This window comes from Hylaeus anthracinus, unplaced genomic scaffold (genome assembly GCF_026225885.1).
Source record: "Hylaeus anthracinus isolate JK02 unplaced genomic scaffold, UHH_iyHylAnth1.0_haploid 11989, whole genome shotgun sequence".
NCBI classification, from domain to species: Eukaryota; Metazoa; Arthropoda; class Insecta; order Hymenoptera; family Colletidae; genus Hylaeus; species Hylaeus anthracinus.
In genome coordinates, this window is record NW_026534337.1 from 9,610,547 (window position 1) to 9,625,638 (window position 15,092).

Sequence of the window (15,092 nt, forward strand, 5' to 3'; positions counted from 1 at the left end):
GCTAGATAAAGACGATACAACCGACGATACGGTCACCTACGACGGTAAATGCCACTAAGAACCATAATGCTATTTAACTTTAAAACATAAAATTAATTAATCGGAAATGTACTTCGGTCCTTGAGTATCCGTTTCCAGTTTGAGAACGATATTTTGAAGAATTCTGAATATAAATAATTAAATAAGAAAATATGTTAGATAAGGGACGAAGACGAAGTTTGAGAAGCACTGGATTACGTAATGTGTCACGATGAACGAGATTACGGTTCATTTACGCGCGCTGTTGCGGTGCGTAAAGGTTTCGGCACAATTTGCCTCTAATAGAGCCCCCAGGAGGATTTATTAAAAATTCATGTATGCGATCATTCGTCAGTGTATCGTCGATCGTGGTTTTATTGTCGGCTAATGCGGTGTGTGATCGAGGCGCTGAGCACGAGGGGGGAGCCGCGGAACAATGAAATGAAAAGCTAGATTTACTTTATTGCGCGCAGGTGCCGTTGCCCGTAAATTATCGTCTGTATTAATGCTATTATATTCCGCGGCGGATTCGCGAAAATAAATAGTCGTCTACCCAGAGGTCGCCGACTTCGCCCGAGCAATTATCATAATTTTCCTCTTAAGTGGCCATCGAGTGTCTGCGTGGCATTAAATCGTCTCCGAACAATATAAATGTATCGCGTTTGGCGATCAGTCTTCTCGCCTTTTTAAATGAACTTCAATCTAATACCGTACAGCAGAAAATAACCGGTACTTGCGTTTTCTCTGAGGAATAGGGATAAGGATTGGACTGCGTTTATGCGCGTTACGTTAAAATATAACTGCGTTGGGCTTGTAACACTCTAAAATAAAATTCAAGCTGAATTAATTGAAAATTATACAAGTTGTATCTAGTTTCTTAGAGCGAATGTTTATTGAAAGTAAATGAAAAGATTACGTATAGCCAGTCTCGTAAGTATTCCTACCCTCTATCTCTATCGAAGAAATTTGTCTAAATTGATTGATAGGTTTGATATGTTTCCAAATAAATGATTCATTAGAAATTTGAACATAAATAGACTTCACACGTATATTTGAAAACATCAAACCTATCAATCAATTTAGACTGTCAATTTAGAATGTCAGCAATAGACACAAAAGGTACGAAAATGTATGGGACTGACTGTATAGCTTTACCTGAGCGAACAAATAACGCTATCGATGAATTACCATTCCGCATAATCGCGTTTCATCGTTTACCATTTAAATTGAAACGCACGTTTGTTGTCTTTGTAGACTTTAATCGAATATCGGGAAACCCTTTGTTCGCTTATAAATCTATCCCGCCCTCCTCGGTCGAATTTCCGACGAGAGGAACGAACTTGGCAATTGTATGGCAATCGATTAAAATATTTTCATTAGGGGGCACCTGCAGTTGGACGTCGTATATAACGAATGACTCGAATCGGGGCTGATTGTAAATTGAGCGCGAAACCGCCGTTGATTGGTTTAAAATCAGATCACTACGATTCCGTTCGTCGGTCAGTTGGATGCATCTATCGTTAGTGTGCATCGACGAGGAGCGAAGAGCTGCAGGAGTGCATCGCACGAGGGAGATTGCAACGCGGGGGTTGCACGAGCGTACCCTCCCAAAATGAATTACACGGGCGTGGATCCGTTGCCAGGCAACGTCTCTCTTGCTCGGTAATGCACTCGTCACTCGCCGTCGTTTTTGTTTGTATTACAAAATCACTCTGTCACGCGCTCATCGCGCGGTCGAGGGAATTCGTAAGTTTCGGCACGATTGAACCCGCGTTGATCGCTCGCGGGAAAAAATGTCACAGCGCGCGTCGTGTTTTTCGTCCAGACGCGGTTTCACGAAAAATCGCGACATCGAAACTTGTCAGTTGCCATTTGCACCTTCGCTGACACGCGTAATTATAATTTCGCGCGACAAACGCTTCGAAATATTTCACGATTTTTAAACAGAGGGTAATGCCAGTAGCATTTTTTTTTTAACGAGTGACACGCTCGGGAACCGTGCGCGATTTAAAAAAAGAGATTAAATTGAATCGTTTAATCTGCACGAAGGACAAAAATTTATCGCTGGCGATGGACACGAATTTCAACGTTCCAAAGCACGAGTGACAATCGTTTCCAGCGCGGCAGGTATGTTTACATTGGCTCTTTTTTTTTTTACGAAGGATTTCGAAGATTTTTCCATTCATCGACGAGCGGCACGGGAGAAAGGAGGACATTGGAACGTGCGAGGGGTTCGAAACGAATATCCTTTCGGTTCCGGCTGCACTCGACATCGAGTTCCCACAACCGCGCGTCGCCACCACCCCCCAGTTTCACGGTTGTAACTGCGATTTGCTCTTTCGCGAGCTGGCCTTTAAAGTTTCAACCCTAAAAGTGTTTCACGCTTGGTATCACCCATTGATCGAATTTAAAAGTGATGCGTACCCCGGCTACCCGTTCGGGTGACATCGCTTTGACACCCGGATGTACTGATTTTACAAGCAGGCACGCGGCGGAAACGGATTCTGCCAATGAAATTTAGGGTTGAGAAAAGAACGGCGAAAATCAGTGAAAGAGTTCCGTGGAGCAGGGTAGAAACGCGAGGGTCTTTATCTATTCGTGTAATGTCACCGTGGACGAGCGTGGCGAATTTCTTCGGATCGTTCTTCGCCGCGTTACGCTGGTTTAATTAATTTACGTTAGAGATGGCCACTTTCAGAGTCGAATTTATCATTTATACGAAAGTGAACCACGCTTGTTCAGGCTGTACTTAACTCTGTATTGTTATTTTAATAGTACTGAATTTCTGCGAAAAAAACAACGTTAGATTATAATTCGAAAGTTTGGTTTTGTCTGGTTCGAGTCCTTCGGGTCAATAGTGACCGAAATAGCTAAACTTGGATCCAAGTTTTACGACTGGGTCATACCTGAACGCCGAAAACTTTGTCTATCGTCGCGCAGAGGACGAATGTTGGGAAATTCCCGAAAAAGGGGACCGCAGTGAAACAACGGTATGACTCTGCGCATTTTTAGTCTTCGTAGAAATCCGACAGCGTACGCATCGAACGATTCGGCCAGACCGCGTCATTCGCATATTTTTTTTTTTTTTTTAGCAAATCGCCCGTATTTCAATCTCGTTTTGTTTATTAAATATATTACACCAAGGAAGACTTAAAATCTGGGCGTTTTATCTAGCTAAACATTCAACAAATATTTACAATAGCAAGTATATCGCAAAATGTCTAGTGAAACGTGTACGATATATTTCTCTTGTAGCAACAGTGAAAAGTGTTGTGCGAACACGTGTTTCCAACCGGTATTTCCTTTCCTATTTAGTCCAAGGTTGCAGGAGTATCAAAGCAAATGTTACAAAAGTAGCTGCCGAGCAAACAATCATAAGTTAGATAACCGCGGTTAGATGTCACGACATAATAAGGATCTCAGTATTAATTAGCAATTGATCTTCGTGTCAAACCGCGTCTGTATTCTAATGCCGACATGATCGATATTCGTGTCAGGTACAGATGTATGACCTGGACGTAGCCTAGCGAAGAAGAGGTTTGTAGCCAGTCACAGACGTCAAGGAGAAACGGAAACCTTTTGGACTATTGATAGCGAGAGGAGGAAGTCGCAGTAAGTTGCAGAAAGTCGACGCATTGTTTCTCGAGTATGTATAACTCAAAGTTTTGAATTAATCTTTGTGCAAGGTTTCTCACTAAATTACCTGAAGTAATCGGTGAAATGTTTTGTACGAAGATTAGTGCGATTTTACAAGGACCAATGTATTGTGAAGTGAAATCTCTACCTCGTGGTAAATTAAAATTTTTATTAGTACTGGGTAGCGGAGCTTAACCGTTTGCACTCGGACATCGTAAGTCTAACAAATTTAGTTTTCTAATACAAAGAATTCATGTTTGCAGTGGTGTCAACGTTTCAAGAAAGGTATAAGAATTTATAATCAAATCTAACGATACCAAAAAAGTTTCCAAAGTTAGACTATTTAATGTAACGCGATTCCTCTTCGCACATTTTGCAACAAGATGGCGTAGAGTGCAAAGGGTTAAAAATGTACAGCTTAGAATCAGCGAAGAGTAAGAGCGATAATGGTATTGCATGAGGAAAATTGACCTTCCAATTTTCAGAATTAACAGGAAACGTCCTCCATAGCACTCCATTATTATAATACACGTTCCTAAACTTGGACGGTTCATTATAGAAGCACACTATGTATTCGGGATTAAGTTAGTGATTGAATTACAACAATACACCCAACTTTGAACTACTAATGGTAACGATCCGGTTTCGAAGGTCGATACCTAGAAGGGAATCCAAGCTTCGAAGGGGTTACCCAGGGACTTCCGTATTGGAACTGGGTTTCCAGGTAAACGCGCGATAGAATTCCGCAATGGTAGGCGCGTTCCTAGACGTGCCGTGATTCAGGCGAAACGATCTTTTTCAAGAAATAGGAAAGCCTAGTAGAAGGGTGACAGTCGTATTTCCTTACGGCGCGCATCCGTGAGAATTCCGCCGAAGCACGAGGACGACATTGATTGGATTCACCGTGGAATTCTGCGAAAGTGTTATATAACGGGGGAGCGAACTCATTGCCAATGCTTTCACGAAATAGCACAGTTTATTCTCGGTTAACGATGATTCGATCCTACTCGCCCGATACAGAGTTCCATCGCTCCATTCAACACTCGTGCTTCGGAAACATAAACCAGAGATGATCTCGTTTCAGTTAGCCGAGGTATACTGAAAACAGATGCAGCAACTTCGCGAAGACTCGTTCGTCGGTTGGCAAACAGCGACGACGTATACGCAACAAGCGCAATTGGTTCCGCGACGATAAAACGGAAGCGTAAAACGGAACGACGATTTTAACGGATCGACGATTATTCACGGTCTGGCCATTTGTTATCGTCGGATTACCGTAGCGACGTATTGACGAATGGATTAGCGTAGGGTTGACTTAACGCCGCTGATAAGGAGCCGATAACGAATACGTAATTGCGACGAGGCGGCTGCCGACACTTGACGCTGTAGGAGGTCTTTATGGGACGTCGTTCGCGCGTTTATATCGGCCGTGGGCAACCAATCGTAAAAAAACAGGGAGTTCTGCTTAGCATACGGCACGTCCAATCGCGAAATCGGATGTCACGTCTCTATTCCTCGGGAAACGTTTCTTATCACCTCGACGAGCCGTTCCAGTTGTTACCGAGTTCGCGCGCGTTCGGCTTGCGTTTATTTTTCAGCGAGGCGCGCCGACTGGAATACGATTTCTATGGGGCTCGGGGGATTAAGTAAATCTGGTCACGTTGAATAGACACACGGTCGCGTGAGTCAGTGCCGATGCTCGCGGCAGATACACGTTATCCACGTATCTTCGACGATTTCTCCGCTTTATCTTCCGTGTGTAAAGAAACGACCGCCGAGCGCGCTGATACCGAATGGAAACTCCAAGACGGACCGTATTTACAGAGAACTTTTCTCGAACGAGCGTACAAAGAGGCTCTCCGCCACGGCTACTGCAGGTTACTTTCGTGTAAACAGGAACCACCCGGCAGCGGGGTCGCGTTATCTTGGGATTATTTCTTTCATTCATCGTGGACTTAAGGATACTAAGAATAAAATATGCACGACCGGTTCTTTGGGGGGGTCGCGATCCTTCAGGGCCAACCGGGCCGTTCTCTGGTAATTAGGCCTGTTAATTGCGAAAGACCGTCTCCTTTCATCCTAACCGTGCTCAGCTCGTACATCCTGATCATGCCGTGAGAGGAGGCATTAAAAGAATGTTTACGGGAGTCCGCTTCTGGTGTTAAAGTATAATAGGACGTGTGCCTCTGGGCGCCTCTTCTTAGGCTTCGGGGGATTAATATCGCCTAATTGTTACTCACAAAGGACGCAAAGTATGTCGAGACGAAAGTCTGCAGGGGGCGAGGCAATGACTTGGAAAATTAAGGATTAAGACTTCGAGACTAATATTACTTCGCGTTAGACGAAAGACGGCGGATGTTTCGGAAGGTGCTTTGTCGGTGGTTCGGGGAACGAAAGGGTTTAACGCGAAAAGGGTTCGCAGGATTTACGTTGGAACATTTCGGTGTAGAGGAATAATACAATATTTATCGAGCCATAGTCCGTGGAATAGGAAGAAACTATGCAGAAAAGTAGTTTAAGTGGCCCTAACACTGTAACTATTTTTTGTTTCAGTAATGAAACGGTCTCAAGAATGAAAAATAGTCCTAAAAGAAATTATAATTTTTCTGTGAAAAATATTAAAGAAAAATTTCATTCGAAATTTTATGGTTATTGATCATTTCTAATGCGACAAACAGAGCTGTCGAAAGAAACATTCAGGTATTTTTCGACTATGAATAGCGACTGGAAAATTTTGATACCAGAGCTACGTATCAAAGCAGACGGGGCGTCCAAAATTCAGCGTGTTTTTAAGAACCGCCCGGGCATATTGTTTTAAAACACTGCGCTATCATTCTCACATTACTGTTTGCCTTTGGTCTTCCAAAGAGGGAGATACTCGGATTTATACGATAAGAATACCCGTTCTTATTCGTCTGCTTCCAAAATATCACGTTACACGTGTCGGGTTACGATTTATCAAGTTTTTAGGCATACAGAAAATTTAAAAGGGGGATATCGAATTGCGGGTTCCTGCGTTATCGTAAAATATTGACTTTCGGGGTGAAAATATTGTACAGCGAACATCTCGTGATTGATCAATTTCATTATTCCGCGGACGTATCTAAACTATCGAATTTTTCGTCAGTGGATATACTCGAAAGCATACGTAAAGAAAAGTAAGTCGTTTTTAGAACTAAGGTAGAACGGATACTTTCCACTCGTAGCGCGTCTCGGGTTACAGACTGGTTTAACAACACTGCTACATATATAATTATAAAGAATGTATCAACACGTAATGAATCGTTGCAGGTACCGAGTTCCTTTAGCTGGTAAAACGAGTCATTGTCAGTTTCGTGCGACCCACAGACTTCCTTCCTTCTCCTCCATGGAATCACCGAGATATACATATTATAGGCCTCCATTCTGTATCGCGTGCATAAACATCTTGGCCTTTCGAAAACATAGAGAATGGTTACTTTCACTTTTACTGTTTAATGCATAATGGCAACCTGCTGAAAGATTGGTACACAGACCATGGTTACTTCTGCATGAAATTCTCTACACTCGGTTAAACAATCATGTTATACATTCATTGTTTTATTGAGCTATTATAAAGGAAAATATGAGCTTGCATAATTTCAGTTTTTTAGTTCAGTCGCTTCACAGCATTTTTTTACCTTCATCATCACTATTACAGCTTGGAGGTGGTGAACATTCATAGAAGAAAGTACTTGGGTAGCAAATACAAATTTTAAGCTCTTGCTCTTTTGTCGGGCAGAGTGTATTTCGTATTGAGAGCTGTACTTAATTCAAGTTTAACCTTCACTGTCACTATTATAGCTCGGAGGTGCTGAAAATTCATAGAAGAAAGTACTTGGGTAGCAAATACAAATTTTAAGCTCTTGCTTTTTTGTCGGGCAGAGTGTATTTCGTATTGAGAGCTGTACTTAATTCAAGTTTAACAGAATGTCGTTGACTCGTGTTGTGTGCAAATATAGTATCCACGTCAGGGACTTTTCGAGACGAAAGGAGACGCCAAAAAAATGCGAGCAACGTGCGCAAAGGATAAAAGTGACGCTGCACCGGGCAATAGATCTTCATTAGAGGCAGGCGGTGCATAAGTCACGCGACGGGGGGTGACTTTTAGCCACCCTCGTAATTCTTCAGCACGTACTCGAACCCCACGCGGATGCATAACAGTAATGCCCCGCAATTGCGATAGATGATAATCGATTTTACGTTCGGGCATCTCATAGTTTGAGTAACAGGTCTCTATATAGGCTATACGACGACGTGACGCAAATTACGTGTCATAAGTCACGAGGTAATTTTTGTGAAATCACTTGCAGTGTACGCTTGGGTATATCGTGACTGATAACGATGTTTACCGGAATACGAGCAAAATAAAGACACGTGTTTTCTAGTTGTAGTATTTTATGCAAATAAGGTAATAATTGTGATTTACGAATAGATGGATGTTATTTATTACGACGACGTGTCGCATAAGTATGATCGGTATTATGCCGTATAAAGTTCCTCAGACCTCGAAGTGGGGATGTAGCTCAGTGGTAGAGCGTTCGCTTTGCATGTGAAAGGCCCCGGGTTCGATCCCCGGCATCTCCAAACTTTTTTTACTCAATTATTCTTCCTTAGTATCAATATTTTGTATTAATGTAACGTCAAGATTTTATGACAATAATACGTAAATTATAGAGGTTACTTTATTAGATTTCACCAATACGTAAATATGTTATACTCGAATATACAATTGAATCGTTTAATTCCTTTATGGTTATCGTATCGGTATGCAATTTCATACAATAACTAAAATTGTTATTAAAATATCAATCGCGTTAAGATTGACCATCTACTTGAAATAACAGAATGTGTGCACCGTATCGTGTAAAAATAAAGTCCGCGTATCTCGATTAAAAGAATAGTCGATATCCGGAGATTTCCCGCTACCTAGATAAAGGATAAATCAGCAAAAGAAGAAATGAAGACGCGACGTTCGATGTATTGAAATCTGATACACGCGTAAAAAAAGGGTCCGCTCGTGAATTGAAATAACAGGAAGCTGAAGAACATACATATAATCATCGATTCCCCTCGAGCGTTCGGCCCATCCGGTTCCAGCAATCAGAACTTTTATCCTTATTCCCTCTCTTCTTTTCTTTCCTTTTTTTCGGAAACCCTGCAACCGTCGTCCATCTACCGGACGTATATTTTACGTTTCGCGAAGCCAGAAAATCATGGAATTCGCCAAGATTTTCATAAGGTTTCCGTATTTAATTTTCCAACAATGCGTAACAGCGATTCTATTCAACGACGAAACGCGGGCCGTTTCTCGTCGCGCGATGGAGTGCGAAACAACGTCCGACGTCGTTGATAGGAGTATTTTTAGGATTTCAGGGAAACACAGACGACGACGACAAAGAGGAGGACGTCCGAGAGAAAATTGCGAAATTCAAGCAGGCCAGCAGGTGCCTCGTTATAGCTAAATTTTAATTATCTCGCTTCCGTGTATGCTCGCCACGGCGATACCTGGCCACGCGGAGAATTCCTTTCTGCCTCACGTAAATTAAATACTCGGTGAAAATCGTTCGGAATTGCGCGTTTCTTTTGTTTCGTGGGACGCAACAAAGACGAAACGACGTCCACTCGCGGTGATAGAAACATATCGGATGCCTGGAAGTAGGGAGACGCGTAGAACGAACGCCGATCGAGCGTGCGTAACACGCCCCAAAGGGGTTGTCGCCGTTACTTGTTCGCGTGCATTTTTGCCCCTGCGACTGCCCGTCTCCGAGACGGACCAATCGGAAAATAAATTGCGTACAACTGCAAAATTGTGCCAACTGCAGCGGAATAACGCTGTTCCCGGGGATCGCGATTACGCATTTTTAATTCACTTTGCCGCTGGAAACTGCATTCGACTGTACAACCAGCGCGCAGGCGGGCTCGCGCTGCGTCTCTGCGTGAAAACCGCGCGAAGCGGGGCTGAAAAATCCGGCAGCAAGCTATGCAGTTCTCGAGCTAAATGCATTTATCGCTGATGCATCGGGGGAGAAAATCAGAGCCCACCAGTAGTTACTGGCGTACACCATTGTCCCCGCGTACATCGCCGTTGTGCCAGAGGACGCCGTGGAGGTGGCGAGTAAGGGGTTGCGTCGGAGGGTTCGGAGTGGAAGGACAGGGAGAAGAGTATCGCTCGACGTACCTTCGGCATTACGTCATACGTCAATTCTCCGGGGATTCCCACGGCGTCAACCCACGCCGAGAGTCTACGCTGCAGTCGTGCCCGCTTTCCAGCAGGTAACTTCGCAATTTTACTCGCATGCAACTGTTGCTACCCTCCCGATCCAACTTCAGGGAAACACTTTTGCTTAGGTTCGCCGTTTCTTTCGGACAACAGTTTTCTTTCGCCTTTGTTTCATGGGGATTTCGTTGACAACTTCCTAAAACTCTACTTCCTGGAAGTTCGGTTTAATCCAGTTGTAGACAGCTCTGAGGGGGTAGTTTATTAATAATATACCGAGTTTGCAGTACTTTAAATCCATCCTTGATTCAATTTTGATACATGACTTCTCTTCACGTTACGTTTGGTCTCTAATTCGCCCAACCGTTTTTTAATCGAACCCGAGTGAAAAATATTGCGATGGCACACAGTATCGAGTTCGTGCTACAAAATGAATTTGATAAACGTGTTGTTTCATTTTCATCGCCCGCGGAAAATATTATTTCACCTCAACCCTACGGCGAGGAAGGTTGCGGTTCAATTTATTAGTACTATTTTCTTCCTCGTTTTCCTCCCCAATTTTGCGATTTCACTCGTCGGAGTTACAACGCGCGTTACATTTTTCAGACCCAGGGAAAGAGTAATTGCTTTCGTTGGAATTAATTCCGCGCGTCTATCCGTGGCAATTCGTCTGGCGAAAGCCATCGACCGGTAATCGGTGTTCCACGTTCGAAGCGATTCGTCGGACGAATTAAAAAAAAAAAAAAAAAAAAAAAAAAGAAGAAGAAGAAGAGGGACAAAATGTAATGGAAACGGTGTCTCGCTTAGAGGTAATCGTCGTCGCGTGCTACGTGCCTAAAAATGGGGCTGCCAGGGCTGATTAATCATCGGCAATCTCGCGAGAGCGCGGCGAGAGGACGCGCAGCCATTAAAAGCAAACGACGAAAACTTCGTCACCGCTTCGCATCCGATGGACGCGAGTGTAATCGGGGAACGTGTTATTTTTTTCCTTCCTCGCCCCGTCGATTGGTCGACTGGATACGGCGCGAAGGAGAAATAGAGACGGGCGAGTAATTTAATTGAAATTCCCCGCCCCCGTCATCCTCGCCGGCCGTGGAAATTGTGGAAAAATCGAGTCATACGATCGCCGGGGCTGCGTGAAAATAGAATTACATCGGGGAAACGAGGTTTGCCCGATGATGCAGGTGAATGCCGGTTTCGCGAGGGATTGGGGGAGAGATAAGAGGGCGGGGGAAGGGGTTAGGCTTGCTACTCGACGATATCCACGACCGTGAGGGGCGTGGGATGGGGGTGGCGGTGGGAGGGGAGGGGTTGTCGAGACAAATTTTTTGGTTTTAAATTTCCCCAGCAAATTGGCCTTGCAAAATTACTCTCAATTACTCCGTGCTCGCGAACCGCTTGCCTCGATGCTTGCGCGCGCTCTCGATGTCTGGCCTCGAGCAGCGGGCAACTCGACTGAAAAATATCCTATCTCCAGCGAACGTACCGCGTGTACGCGCACGGCGTACAAATTGCTCGGCACAAATCCATCGATAATCCGGACGGTAATCGAGAACTTTTTCCGCTCGCACGGTGTTGATGGCGAGCGCCGACGGAAATATTAGCGGGTAAACCAGCCTCGAAATATCGATGCCGCGGCCGATCAGGGACGGACCACTTATAACGCAATTTGTTTTAATTAAAAATCGCGCGGCGCCTATCGTCCGTGGAAAATTCGCATTATACACGGTTCGGGGCCTGGGAAAATGTGTTTCCCGAAAATCCCGGCGTCCTGCCGTTTCGCGGTCCGATATTAACACGCTCGCGGCAGCTCGGGCAATTTTACATCATTTTGTATTTATAGGCGGCCGGATGACTTCACGATTCGAATTTACGATTACACCGATAATAAATTGTTTCGGCCCACTAGCACGTGCGCGCGGAGGTTAAATCGTTTAGGCGTGAAGTATTGATAAGTACAGTGGCCACTGCTCATTATTTCTTTCGTATACAATCAGTCCCATTAATATTCGTACACTGTATGGTTATTGAATAAAGTCGAAATTAATTTATAGGTTCGATGTTTTCAAATGAATTTTTCGTTATAAAAATACACACGTGTAATGTTTATTCACGTACATATTTATAATGAAACATTTGTTTGGAGACATCGAATCTGTTCGTTCAATTCAGACGAATTCTTGTAACAGACACAGAGGGCACGAATATTTACGGGACTGAATTAAAATGAATTAAATTTCTATATTATTTAAAACTGATTATTTCATATCCAAAAATAACCTTGACGTTGGGGTAGATGTAGTACAGCGTTCAGCAATTCCGAGGAAGTTAATTAAAATCGGCTGTTCGGTGTAAAATTGACGAGCAAAGAAGATACATTATTCTGAATATCTCCGGTTAAGAATCAACGATCCATACCCTCCCCGTTAATTATAAATCGGCCAACGAGCGGATCGAACTACGGCCTCGTTTCGATATGCGCGCTTTAATTAGCGCACTCGTAGAAGGAACGATATCTCTGATCGAAGGGTGGTGGTGCGCGAGAGAGAGAGAGAGAGAGAGAGAGAGAGAGAGAGAGAGAGAGAGAGAAACTGGTGTAATTCGATTCGGAAGGCGCAAATATTTGAGCGCGTTGTTGTAACGTTGTGTTTCCACAGGTTACCCGAGGCGCGGTGGTTCGTACCGGAACCGGTGCAATGAAGTGCATATAGACAGTTCATCAACGCGCATCCGGAATCGCCGGAGGTCAGTTATGCGAAAATATTCACCGTTGTAACATCGTGTTTCGGGAAACGAGAGCGATGGTGCGCCTTCGGCCCCCAGGAAACACACCGGGGGCTGCACTCGTGTCGGCTGTTCGAGCGGATCGACCGTTCGGGGTTTACAGCAAGCCAGGCCATCGAAACCGGAGGTCAGTTACGAGAAAATATTGACTGATCGCAGGTAATGGCATATCCGAGCGCCAACAATAGAATCGTCGCTCCACCTACGCGTTTTCACCCATCTCGATGCTAAGCACGCGCACCTATACGCGCTCCGATGCACTCGCTCGCGCTGATCGCCCACGCGTTCGGCCTGCGTTGTTACGCGCGAATCGCGGATATCGTTGGACCGAGCATAAGCGCCGCCGTTCGACGTATAAAGCGCGAGCGTATTCCTGGCTCTCATCAATTGTCATTAAACGACATGATTATTACGCGTGTCGACGATTATTGCGGCGATAGACCGTTACCGGAATACCCTGCGAAGCCCGCGGGTCTCGTAATGATCGATGCTTGATACGTACTCGACGAGTATTTCGTTAATGCCAGGCACATTGTGTCGGAATGGACGGCCTCGCGGAAATAGGCGAGAGCCCATCGGCGTTCCCGTTAACGAGCCGTTTCGAGGAACGCGTGTTGTCCGATCCATTCTGCAGCTGGCTAGCGGACCTTTCTAATTGCGAAAAGATTGCAAATGAAATTTTCGACACTGGAAATTTCGTATCGTTATAAGTTCCTCTAGGTATGGATCGAGTCCTTGCATGCATATGTGTCTCCAGAAGTCGATGAATTACATATTTTCTCGCGATACGAATTAATTATATTACGTGTTTGTAATTGTTGTGGATGGTTAGGATTAACTCAAATCGAGCGATGTTTAATCATAAGGATTGCAACTACTGATACGCACACGAATTATTGGAATCGTTTTGCAAAGCGCTACTGTGTACCGATTCATCTAAATATTCTAAATTATAGCACGAAACGTTCGATAATCGATCTGTCATTCGTCGGTATGTATACACGGCTGTCGCTGTCCACGAGACAGGGCAGGAAGCATGAACGTGAAATGAATGGACAAATTCTACCATTATTTTGAAAGTATTGGATTATTAATTTGTATATATCACGCTGACAGGCTACAAAATATCAACGGAATTAACAACTGACCACTGTTTCAAAGGTCGTCAACATTATTCTATACTTTTGTATAAGTTCATTGTCGCCATGTTCGATTTCGTGAAGCGGTACAACGAAAAATTGAGTTCTCCCGAATGTCTGGCCAGCGTATTCGAAACGTAGTTTAGTAATAATGTAGGATTAAAGAGCCTGAAGACAAGTACAAATAAAAATGTAGGATCTACAATTATTCTATTCTACTCAAAGATAACTACAGACGACGAGGGTCGAATTTGAAAAATAATCCCAGTGTCACGAATACGTTTACCATTTCAATTTTCTTCTCGGAACGATCGTTTAGCGCGAAGCCACAAAGTAAACCGTATCATCCGCATAATTACTCGCTGGAGATGATTCCGCATCGGAAGCGACCAAACGAGCACCTGTACGTCCGCGGAGTGTATCATCCAGCTTTTCCCTCCGTCGCTCCATGATTCGCCGAAAATAATAGATTTATCATCCCCAATTGGCTTCTAGCAGTTTATATCACGTGAATCCATAGACGTACGCCTCTCCCGCGCGCCCCTCGCGTACACGCGATGATATACGCGCAAGGATTTTCTCTATGATATGCAACATGCGGGACGTAATTCAGTCGGTGCAAGTCATCCGGATCATCTACGCGGGGAACACAGCCGCCTCTAACGATCCATCATTTATAGCGACAGTCACGAGTATTAGGCCAAAGTGGCGGCGTGATTCTGCTAAATGCGATGCTAAACAGGTACGTTCCCGCCGCGAATCTCTCGACGAGGCATGTGAGAACAATGTCGTTTAAGAAAGATCGTTGGTGTACGCGAGAATTTGAATACCGACGACGACACTCGGCTGTGGCGCGTTAACCTTTGCGGAGCTTAAGATACAGCGAGATTTAGAAGAAAGGAAACGATAAAAGAATGTTTTTAGTTATGGAACACTTGCATATTTGATGGCTCGAAAGGAAAATACTTGATACTCGTTTTATACAGGGTGTCCCAAAAGTCGGGGAGGAGCCGGAAGTGGGGGGTAGCTGAGACGATTCTGAACAACAATTTCCTTTGCAAAAATGTCGGATGGGGCTTCGTTAAGGAGATATTAAGCGAAAACCCCGACCAATCAGAGCGCGCGTAGACCGTTGGAGCGGCCGCGGTAGCGAAGGCTACGCGCTGGCGGCCGCGCTTGTACGCGAACAAGTGACTTGACGTGCATCGAAGGACATTGACGCTGCCGCCTAGCGCGTAGCCTTCGCTACCGCGGCCGCTCCAACGGTCTACGCGCGC

The 15,092-nt window shown here is 44.5% G+C and overlaps 1 protein-coding gene and 1 non-coding gene across 2 annotated transcripts in view; both read left to right on the forward strand.

Moving 5' to 3' along the window:
- Positions 1 to 15,092, forward strand: part of LOC128887947 (uncharacterized) — a 478,906-nt gene that overhangs the window by 65,491 nt on the left and 398,323 nt on the right. The gene's annotated exons all lie outside the window — the stretch shown is intronic.
- Positions 8,188 to 8,259, forward strand: Trnaa-ugc (transfer RNA alanine (anticodon UGC)). The gene has a single exon. It is a non-coding gene; the product is annotated as a tRNA-Ala (tRNA).